At 38.8% G+C, this 12,244-nt stretch overlaps 1 protein-coding gene across 1 annotated transcript in view; it reads left to right on the forward strand.

The window, feature by feature from the left end:
* ITGBL1 (integrin subunit beta like 1) overlaps nt 1-12,244 on the forward strand; it is a 236,330-nt gene that overhangs the window by 185,657 nt on the left and 38,429 nt on the right. The window lies entirely within an intron of this gene.

The raw sequence follows: 12,244 nt of genomic DNA on the forward strand, positions 1-12,244 counted from the left end.
GTATTTCGATACATCATATATAATTGGAATGTAACTTCTCATTCTTCTCGTTGTACATGATGTGGGATCACACCAGTCATGTAATCATATATGCACGTGGGCTAATAATGTCTGATTCATTCTACTGTCCCTCTTACCCCCATCTCCCTCCCCTCCCTTCACTCTCCTCTACCTAATCCAAAGTACCTCTATTTTTCCCTAGCCCCATGCACTGTTTATGTACATGGTTCTCTATGTGTACACTGTAGATACATGAGTTACTTCCATAAGATTTTAAAGTTACTGGAGATATGAGTTACTTCCATAAGATTTTAGAGATTATAAAGAAGAGACAAAATAAAATTATGATGAACACATTTTTCCTCTTAATGAAAAGGCGTATACATATTGATCAAGAAGTGGCTCATTTTAGTTTTAGAATCCTGTTGGCTTTTGAACATCTGTTTGCTTTTGTTGTTCAGGTTTTTAATTTTTATTGAAATTCCAGTCTGAAAACACATCTGTTTCTCTGATTCATATTTCTATGGTGCCTCTGAAGTGAGAGTTGTTGTGAACTGAGAAATAATTCAAAACACAGGGGTGTGTCCTCATATTATTTAAGGAGAAAGTAGACAAGTACTGAAATCAGCAATTTGGTGCTTGTTTATGTGAGAAAGTATGTTAAATGTTTACTTCTCTAGTTGTTCATTTTTGTCTTTCTAAATTAGCATAAAATCAATGTAAGTAAAGCCCCTAAGTAAAAAAATTGAGAAGATTTATGGCCATCTTTTGGTATTATCAGCTCAGCTTTGACTTTGTTTGCTCTGTTTGAGACAGAAATCACAAAGAGGTAAGCAATACCATCTGAAGGAGGTTCTGGGCAGCTCATGCTTGAGCCCAAGGGAGACAGCACACTGGAGCACAGACTGCCTCTCCAAGGAAGCAGGGAAGGAAGCTTCCGCAGCCTGCAGGACGATGGCACAGGGTACTGGCAGCTATTCTGTGCTGCTAAGACTTCTGCACCTTATCATTTGCTCTTGGCACCTGGACAGTGTAGGACACAGTGGTCTGCTCCTGTGCACTCAATCTGCTTGGGCTCAACTCTCCAAGATGCCCACTACCGCCACCCAGGAAGGTCACAAAGTGGTCAGAATCAGGCCTTCTGCTCATGTGGTGGTTCAGGAAAGTCACCTTCCAAGCTTAGAGGGAACAGGTGTTGTACGAAGACTGTCTTAAGATACATGTTCTGCAAAATTCCACTTTTTGTTACAAATAGTTAATATAGGTGGGAAACCAGACCTTCGTTATTCTATCTCATGAAGAGTAAATAGCTGGATCATCTTTAGAATTAGAAAGAAATTTCTAAGAATATTTTCAAGGTTTTGGCTTTGTGGATGATAGTATTTCTCGCAGTTTGGACTTGGGTAGACATTATCTTTTCCAGTCAAATGATGTAATGTCCTATCCTTGCACACCTCTGCCCCAATCTTAGCACAGGTGATCGCCTGTCCTTTGTACCGCTGAAGGAACATCCCGCTGGCACTGCTGCATGACCTTTCCATTACCTGTCTTGTGCACTTTGATTTATGTCTTCTACACGTTGCTTTCAAGGCAATCTCCCCAAACCTAAATTTGATTTTCTAATTTTCCAGTTTAAAGTTTATTAAGCCTTCAGGATGAATCCGGCATTTTTTTTTTTTTTTCCCACACCCACTTAGACTAACTTCAGAACTCAGCCAAGGTGTCACCTTCTCCTAGATGTTGTCAGGGCTGGGACCCAGAGTTCTGTTCCCCAGTTGCATTTACCACATTCTTATCATACTGTGTCTGCTCTGCCCAGTGAAGTGTTAGATGCCTGAGGATGAGAGAGGGAGAGGGAGAGGCCCAGATGACTCTTCCTAAAGGGGCCTCTGGGTTTCCAGCATCGTTGCTTCTCAACTTACTCAACAGAACCTAAAATGCCCCAAAGTTTGTTGACTAAAGGAAATGCAATGCCCTGCAACATGGCTTTATATTTTGTCAGATATACACAAATAACATTAGGAAAGTTTGCTTTTCCTTTAAGGAGAAGCCTTAGGTTAAGCTGGTTTTCAAAGGAACTAACTGGTTTGCATATGTGTTTATAAGGAGATGACATGAAGTTTTTCCCCCTTTTTTTTGTTGTGCTCAATAGGGAATACTTGGGTGTTTGTATTAGACATGTACCTTGAAACGCCCCTGATTGAAAGTAGTTTTTTATCTTGACCCTTATTTCATTTTGAATCATAAATAAGTACTTCTCTTTGGCATTTGTCCAAAATAAAGGTAAACATTGCCTAGTGATTTAAAGTATATGCTTTGAAGTAAGCAAGAAATAGGATCAAATCTTGGTTTTGACATTTACTGGCTATGTGACCTTGCATAAATTATCTAAACTCTGTAAGTTCACATGTCTCATCTGTAAAATGGGAATAAAAGTAGAAGGTCCCAACGCCCTGCATACTTGAGGGCTTGAAGTCCCCTTAGCTGGCTTGCTAGCTGATTGAACACTTACCAGATGCCAGGCTCCCCATAGGGGCCCCAACTGCTGCTAGAGGGGACGGTGAAGTTTGAGAATCTTCTCCAAATTACTAAATACTTCTATTTGCTTTATATATTGGGTTGCATTATTTTGAAATATTCTATTAAACATTTTTGGAAAGCTCAAAAAAAAAAAAAAAAAAAAAGCAGAAGGTCCTTAGTAGGGTCACATGGACAAAGAACTCAGTGGACAGGGAGTACTGAGTAGGATATTAGGAAACCAGTTCTATCTTTAGTCACACCACTGGTTCAGGGAAGCCTCTTTTCTGGCAGACCCTTGGTCCCAGGACATTTTCAGGAATTCCAGGCCTAGAATTGACATATGGAAAATCCAGATTGATTTACTGAGGATAATGAAGGTTCCATGAATGTGCACTCCCTTAAACATGTCACTGAGGTTATTTAAACATGTCCGCTTCCTTCTAGGTGGGGAACTGCAGGAAGGTTCAGGAAGGGTTCCCTAAGCAGCACATAAAAGGTGTGAGAAGGACATAGACCTGCCCTTAGGTGGTGATCCTCACAGGACAACAAACCCGAGTTATAAATAGCTAGAGCCAGCATCATGGCAGTGTTCCTTCTGTGAAGAAGACGGGGATCAACCACAGAAAAGAATTTGCCAGGTGAATATCAGGGATGCCATTAATTTTACGACAATCAGTTTTTAAAGAGTTGGTTGGAAGAAAGAACAAAATGAATGTCTGGAATCAGCAAAGGAACAGCTAAATAAAACGCAAATGCAGCACCGATGATATTGCCAAAATTAATTTTAAAGAACCAGTCAACAAAAATATGTTAAGCACACATGAGCTATATTGGTGCTCAAGACAGACAGGATCTTTGAATTTAAGAAGTATGCAGTTTTACTGAAGAAGAAGCAGACTCTAAACCTATATAAAAAAATACAAAGATGTCATGGTTGGGATGTGAAGTAGCTCCCAAAAGCTCACATGTGAGAGACAGTGCAAGAAGGGTCAGAGGAGAAGTGATTGGGCTGTGAGAGATTAACTGAGTGGTAGCTGAAGTGGTGGGTGTGGCCTGAAAGGTGGGAATTGGGGTGTGGTTTAGGGTATATATATTTGTATCTGGTCGGTGGTCTCTCTTTGCTTCCTGATTATGATGGGAGCTGCTTTCTTCAGCCGTGATGTTTAGCTTCACCCTAAGGAATGGAGCCAGCCTTCTATGGACGAAGATCTCTGAAACTGTGAGCCCTCAAATAAACCTTCCCTCCTCTACAGCTTTTCTGGTTAGATCACTTAGTCATAGCAGTTAAAAGCTGACTAAAACAGAAGACAGTGCATGGCACAGTCCAGTTAACGGTGAACAGTGGCAGGGTGGCAGGAATGGAGTGGGTGGTGGGCAACACTTTATGAAAAGAGGTAAGAACCTAGAAGGAGATGAGAGGGAGGCAGTGGGCAGAAGCCAGGCGTGGGGGAAACTTTACACATAGAAGTAGCATCAAGGGCATCAAGTGTGAAGATTAAGGTATGAAATGGACAGCTATGTTCAGATCATAAGGACTGAGACTGAGGAAGGGAGAACAGTGAGGGGGTAGACCATGGAGGGTCCTGAAGCCCAAACTGGTTTTATTCTAAGTTAAATAAAGGTCCTTGGAAGATTGAAAAGGGGGGAATGAAAGTAGAGTTTTCTTTTCCTTTGAAAGATCACTCTGTCTGCTCTAGCAAGTGACCTGTAGGAATCCAAAAGTGAAGACAAGTACCAACTAAGAAATACAACGAGTTCAGGAAGGAGCTGATCTTGTGGACTAGGAGAGGTGGTGATGTGCAGTCGCTGGCACTTGGAGTCCACCTTACCAAAGATGTGGATTTGCAATAGAAGTGAAAGAGGACTCAAGGTCTCTTGGTCTGAGTCACTGGGTATGTATTCATGTCCTTGACAGAGAGAGGGAGGTTGTGAGGAGCAGATGAGATGGTAGTGTGGGAGAATCAGCAATTTTTTTTTGGTCATGTCGAGTGGCTTATGATGTAAAATGGGAAGTGGAATACACAAGTCTGGAAGTGAGAAGGGAAGTCTGAGCTACGGCACCTTGGATGCAGATGGTTATGAAGCCCTGGGACTGAATGAGACCATGCAGAGAGAAAATGTACAAAGCCACAGTTACAGGTCTGGGTGGAGAGACTCCTAAGGAAACCAGGAAGGGAGAGTCAGAGGAGTCGTGAGCAACAGCCAGATTTCAGTGAGTGCAAGAAGAAAAGCAGAGTTCAGAGAAGAGCGTATGGACACAGATGAACTGGTGATGACAGATTCAGTTCTGCAGGGGTTAAGAAGGAGTGCAGGGGAGATGGGGACTTGAGGTATGGAAAGCAGTCTTGGGTGGTTTCAGTGGTATGTGATTTTTGTTGTTGGTACTGAGGATTGAATTCAGGAGTACTTTACCATTGAGCTGCATTTCCAGTCCTTTCTATTTATTTATTTATTTAAATTTTGAGACAGGTTCTCACTAAGTTGCTTAGGATCTCACCAAGTGCTAAGGAGGAACTTGGGTTCTTTTGCCTTGGGCTCCTGAGTTGCAGGAATTACAGGTGAGCACCACCGTGCCCTCCTGTGAGCTTGGATTTCTGAAGATGAATGAGGAGAAAGTGATGCAAAGGATGCTGAACTTGCTCAGAAGCCAAGGTTGCCATGGGGTCAGGGCTTCTGGCAAAGAGGAGAGACAGTTCATCCAAGCACCTTGCCCTTGAAATCTCAATGCATTGCCCAACTGTGGCTGGACTGATGGCAGAAGATGGGGTTTGCTTGCTCTTATCTCTTTTCCTGTGTGGGAGGAGTGGACATATTGCAAAAAGTGGTTGCCAGACATACATATGTAAATGGAGCAAAAAGCGAGGTGGTAGACGAGATAAATTTAGTCAAATTAATGCACTAATAATTTATCCTCGAAAAATGCAAATTCCTGTTGTGCTGTTTTCTCTATTTCCACACATATAATTAGAACATTGATAATGCAGGAGAATCTCAGGGTTAGAGTGGAGAGCCGCCTGGCATAGCAGGAAAGAAGCAGTGATGATTTCAAGTTCCCTGTCCTCTGATTCTTAATATTTCTATTCTGTGAACTGGCGATCACTTCTTTTTTCTAGGAGGTGTGGGCTGGATCTTCCCTTTCTAACCTCTGGAGACGTGCCTGACCCCAGCTGCAAGGGGCTTCTGCATTGTTGGTCAGGTGGTCAGACCCTCTCCCCATGTGCTGGGCTGATTGGTGTGGTGGTCTTGTTCTTTTCCATCAGTTGTTACAGGTGACAATAGGCAAGGCCTAGAAGAGATGCTATGGGAAGCCTTAACATTCAGAGAATTTGACACATTTTCTTACAGAAATGTGAGGATCATGGAATTAACTCTGCTTTTCCAAAATCCAGTCATAGTCTAATCTGCTGTAGCAGGTGTCAGTATTTTCATTTATGGATAACTAACCCTGCCATATGGAACATATCCTTTGAGAGTAGTTTAATACTTTTATTGCAGTTCCAAATCTATAGAGAATAATATCCATATCCATATGCAATAATATCTACCATATTTATTTCTTTTTCTTTTGTCCAAAAAAATACATCTTAGAAATGTATGTAGTCCCCTCTTTGGCTCCATGGTGCTGTTCATGGATTAGAGTATGTTTCCAGTATTACTGCTGGAAGACTAGCCCAAATGCAGGGAGAAAAATGACTTGACACAGCCTTAACCATAATGAGGCTGATGTGTGTTATGCCTTAAACTTAAATTTGAATATAATTGCTACAAGTTTTGTGTAGTAAATCAATGAACCTTTCAAATTATGTTTATTCCAGTATATCATCAGTTTTTAATTTGTTACAGAAAATTTGTCATTTTTTTCCTTAATAAAATGACTTATTATTATTTCATTTAATGTACTCATTGTAAGCTTTTATGGAAATGTCCCATCTCTGCTGAACTGACAGTACACTAACCCTAGGTAAATGGTTTGAAAACACATGGCTGAGAGTGTAATTCTACCTACATCCTTCCCAGTTCATCAAACTTTAAAAGAATCTTATGACACTGTACTAGTCCCATTTTGTGTATTACTGTGGGTCTCATTTTTTTTTTTCATTTTCATCTGTTTTGTTACATATGACTTTCCTTACAGATTAGGAAACCCTACCTTAACCATAATAGCGTTTGTTTTACTTTTTCACAATTTCGAAACATTTTGAGATGGGTTTCCTTTTGTTTGAAATTGGAATTTATATTGGAGGTAACATTCTCTCCCTTAGGACCATCAGTCTTCATAGACTTATCTGTTTAAAATTTAATACTCTCCCTCTGTGTGCTGTGTAATAGTAGAATTCATGGATGCATATTAATATTGTCTCTACAAATGATAAAGAGAAGTGGTTCTCTGTTAATATAGCGTTAGTATAAAGCTGAATGAAGGAGCAAAGTCTGGTTTCCCTAACCCATACAGGTCTTATCTCTTGGGTAGAAACAAGGTAGGGTGAGGGTTTCTGGGTAACTTTTTAAAACTGCTGTAGAGCTGAAATATTTTTCTCCTAGACATGGTCTACTTACTGACTTAAGTGACTAAATCAGCTTTCACTCTCCACTGGAGGGAGAATGGTCAATTAGTTAAGCTTTGAGTAAATTAATCTACATTTAAAATTTTATCAACAGAAAGAATTCAAGTGTGTATAGCCCAGGTTTTGGTTGGTACCCGAGTAGTCTGCTCCTATTAAGAAATAATTCTGTATCTTTGGGTTGAGTCCAGCCATTACTTGTATCATAAAAAGTCTACTGAAAGAATAATCTCAATTAAAATGAATCACTTTCAAAGTGCTCCTCATTAAAATATATGCTATAATTTCAGATAAAATTAGATTGCATTGTTTACTCATATGTACATAAAATAAGTATAGTTAAAAGACTAAAAGGAAATTCATTCACACATTAACAATATTTGTCCCTGGAACTGAATTTAATGGGGGAATTTTTGACTTACAATTATGTATTTTTAAAATTTAGAGTGATCTTGTATTGCTTTAATATTATTTATGTATTGCTTTTAAAATCATGATTGTTAGAATCAGTTAAACCATAATTTTAAAAGTAAAAGGCATTTAGTAATTTTAGAGCATGCTATGTGTAAATGTAGATATGTTTTATAAATTTCATAGTAAAATGTTTGATTTGACAATCAGGGAATATTTAGAGGAAAATAGGTATATATATTAAAAACCTATATATAGTGCATAGGATTCTCAGGAAATGACATAAAAATGCTGATGACCTGAATAAGCCCTGAAGGCAAAATGTGAATGAGAAGTCTAGATTTAATACATATAAAATGAACTTTGACACCATGGGAGCCTTTTAGATCAATCAGTGTTTCTTAGACTAGAGCACTAGCAAGTTTCCCTCTTCAACATCTCTGTGCCTTAGAGTGGTGACTGAGTCCAGGGCTGGAGGAAGGGTGCAGAGGAGGTGAAAAAGACCAATCTTGGGACAACAAGAGAATTTAGTAAGGTGACTTTCATATGAGCGTGTATGTATGAACACGTGTGTGTGGGCATGTGTGAGTGTGGACAACACCAGGTTTGGACCACATGGGAAGGGAGGGTATACCCATAAATGAAATCCAGCCTCAAGAGAGCTTAGTTATTGCTTGGCTTAGGGGGTCTACCCTCACCCATAGCCGGTCTTCTCGGTGGAGGCACTGTTCATGTGTGGGGCCTAATAATTTTCTGCTGTGAGAACAGGCCTGGGCAGTATAGGATGTTTGGCAACTTCCCTGGCCTCTACCACTACATCCCTCTAGCACCTCCCCCCTGTTGTCTGCTCTCTCCAGACATTGCCAGGTCCCCTTAGAGGGACCATTGTCTAGGACTGAGACACTGCTCTGTCTGCCACCAACAGGCATGTTGGGAGTAAAGAATATCACCCAGAGGCTCCATGATCTTTTCACATGTGATTTCTGACACTTAATCAAAGAAGTAAAAATTAATACTAAGGAAACAACAGACAGTAGAAACAGATGCATAAAGGACTCTGTTGTAGAGATTAACTGGCATTTAAATAGCAAAAACAGTCAAACAAAGAAGATGACAAGATGGGTTGTTAGGCCCTTTCCTGTCTAAAGCACAGAGGGCCAGAAAGGTGTGGCTCTGGCTGGTTTCAGTGACGGTGGGTAGTTTCCTGTGCGCCTGTGCGTGCATTTCTGGGTCTTTGATTGTGGGCTTATGTGTGGCTTATCCCAAATACTAGAAAATCTTAGGGCTCAGTTTCAAAACATTCTCCTTCAGTGAGGATTTGTATTTGCTTTTGAGAGGAAAATTATTGATCTTAATTGTGGATCTTCAACCTTTTACCCCTCTTTTAGAACTCCCAGCTTAGCTGAATTGTCTCAGGTTCATCTTTTCCCCTTTATTGCTTGAAATGCCGGTATAGGCTTTTGCCCTCTGGATCCCTTTCATGGACCCTTGTTCCACCTTATAATTTTTGCTTTTGAATTTCTTAGCAATTGCATTACTTCCCTGAAGTCCAGGAATTAAACTGTTTTAGATGCGATGTATTATTTGGTCTTCATACTGCTGGAAACTAAAACCCATATACTGCGTACTTCACTGTAACCTACAGTTTATAATATTATTTCAAAAAGGGACGATTACCAAAAATTTACATTTAAAGTCAAGTTTCCACCAATAAATAAGTCAACAAAATTAAAAACTAAAGCAGAGGATAATCATGAGTTGGAAGAGAATGAGGATGTTTATTAATTATACTCCCCACAAAGAAGTTGTCATCTTCTAACAGAAAAAAAAATGAATCTGCAAATTAAAATTCCTTGTGGAATTAATGCAGTGACTCATTATGTAGCACATCGTGGAAAGCAATCCGTCCTCTGGACTCTCAGGCAATCAGATGTATTTAAGCCAAAGATGATTCTAGACAAAAGTAATTAGGGTTCCTGCAGCACTCTTTTTGTGTGATAATAGAGTTATCATTGTTTAAAACATCTAATCACTTAGCCTTTCTTTGTTCTCTTTTATTACCTTCATTTCATCGCTGCAATAGCTTCTGCGTAGGGATGTGAACTATTATTGTTTGCACTGATTAAATAGTCTATTACTTTTGATAACCATCAGGTGAAAGCAAAAGTCATTTCATCGCCATTTCCTGTTACTTCAAAGAAGACATTGCTTTTCAAACAATGGCAAGAATGCTGTTGACAATTAGCACTTACATGCAATTTGGTTTTGTTTTGCTTTGTTTTTATTCTTCCATATTAAGTCTTTTGATTTTATGGAGGATTTGAATGAGAGAGATGCACAGCTCAGCTTAACCCCTAATAGAATGGGACCCAAACTAAGCTTAGGTTCTATTTCAAGCAAATGACTATTTACCCTACATTTTTTATAGTTGGAGAGATGTGAGGGCTTGCACCAGGAGCTGCATTTCAAATGCCTTTATTTTTTGACAGATTTTCATTAACAATAGACAGATAACCAGGAGGCTTTGAGTGTTCTTTCTCTTCTAATGCCCTCCTCCCTTCTTTAATTGAAATCACATTTCCCTCCTTTCCTCCAACTCTGCCACTATCCTTCTGATATTTTTGTTTTTCTTGTTCCCTCTCTCCCTTCCTCCCTCCCTTCCTCCTTTCCTTCCTTCTCTTCCTTCCTCCCACTGGGGATTGGACTCAAGGGTGCTTAACCATTGAGCCACATCTCCAATCCTTTTTATTTTTTATTTTGAGACAGTGTATCACTATGCTGCTGAGACCCTCACTTAGTTGCCAAGACTGGCTTCAAACTCATGATCCTCCTGCCTCAGCCTCCCAAGCTGCTAAGATTACAGGCATGCTTCACAGTGCCCAGCTTGATATTCTTTTTAAATGGAATGCTTCCACTTATATGGGGAAAGTAAAGCGCCCTCATTTGTCTGGCCAGCATTGTCTTGTAACTAAGTTTGTCTCTGAATGTCTCTCTGGCCTCTCTTGTGGCTCAGGATGTAAATATCTTGGAACAGTGGAGGAGATAGTCAAGGACTTTTTCCATATGTCTTCTCACAGTTTCTGAACTTTTAAACTACTCTCTTTTGCCTTCACAGGAAATATTCATTAGGATATAATTTGAGGATATCTAGATTTCTGGATCACTAATGACTGCAGTAAATTCCATTATTTGGAAATGTATTTATATACTTAACCACCAGTCAATGCAAGAAATGTTTCTCCATTTTAGTTTCTCTAGATAAGAAATTGACCCTTTGGGAACCACAAGCAGTTGACTTTCTGTTTGTGATGGAAGACAATAAGTTAAATATCTAAACAGAAGTCAAATAAAGTAATATGATTTTTATATTTGCATTGCATAGCAATAATCTCTGAGAAAAAAAAAAAAATTGCAAGTAATACCATGATAGCTACCACCAGAATCTAACCAATTATACACTTGACCGGATCCATTTGGAATATTTAGCTGGGAAACAAGACGGGTAGTTACAGTTGGTGCAGTTCTGTGAATCTAACTCTTTGATTACATCTGAGACACTTTAGAATTTTCCTGGCCAATCTCTTTGTGCAATGAACAGGAAAAAAAAAAAAAAAAATCTTCCGGAAGAACAAATAACTACCCCAGAATAGATTTAAAAAAAAAAAAAAAAAAAAAACAGTAACAAAAATGGGGATGCTGACTGCCATTTTGGCTTGCCCACATCAGCCACTTGAGCCAATTCTGTTTCTTTTCTTTTCTTTTTTTAATATTTTTAGTTGTCAATGGGCGTTTATTTTGTTTCTATGTGGTGCTGAGAATCGAACCCAGTGCCTTGCCAGGCAAGTACTCTGCCACTGAGCCACAGCCTCAGCCCTCTGTTTCTTATCTGAAGGCCTCAGAGCGAGTTTACTGCATCCTTCAACTTGGAGGTTATTGTGTTTCTGCTATTTTCAGCTGCATAATTTCCACGCTCTGCATATGTTTGACAGTGTTATTGATGGAATGGTTTAAATCTTGAGAATGATGCTAATGAATGTTTTCCAAAATTGTATGTAAAATACATGAGTTGATATATATGTAATTATTGATGAAATCTAATTTTTAAAAACATCTTGTAGCTACATAGATAAATTATGTATAGAGTTTTACTTGTATATTTTTCAATTGTAAAATTTCTTTTATCTTGAAATCATTTCAAACTTTAAAAGATTTAAGCATAATACCAAGAGCTTTTTGTCATGAACCCCTTGAGAATAAGTAGCTCACATAAAGTTCCATCATCCCCAATTTCACACACATGTATATACAAACATACATTCTTATGCACGTCTACACTATTATATATGCAATGTTCCTATTAGTGTTTCATGATTTGGGTGAGTTGGTGTTGGTAGAGTCAGAAACAAAGATCAGTAAAAATAAGTAAGTAGAAAATATTGCTTTATGGTGAATTTTTCCTTAATTTTTGAAGATTAACCTGTTTGTTCTATATCACAAATATGTACTGTGTTTTCTTTATGGATTTCATTGCCCAATTTGTAAATTATATCTTTTAATTATCCCTGATTTGGGAATAAAGTCTACATTGTTTTAAATCAGTTTAATTAGCACTCCAAAAACATGTATTATAGAAGTGACATTCCCTCACACTTTAAAAAAAATTTTTTTAAGTGTCAAAAACCAAGAATTTAAATGTGACTCAGGCTGGAGTACGCCCTTCCTCTTTTGCCAAAATAAATCCATGTTCAAGA

This window comes from Sciurus vulgaris (genome assembly GCF_902686455.1).
Source record: "Sciurus vulgaris genome assembly, chromosome: 4".
Lineage (NCBI taxonomy): Eukaryota > Metazoa > Chordata > Mammalia > Rodentia > Sciuridae > Sciurus > Sciurus vulgaris.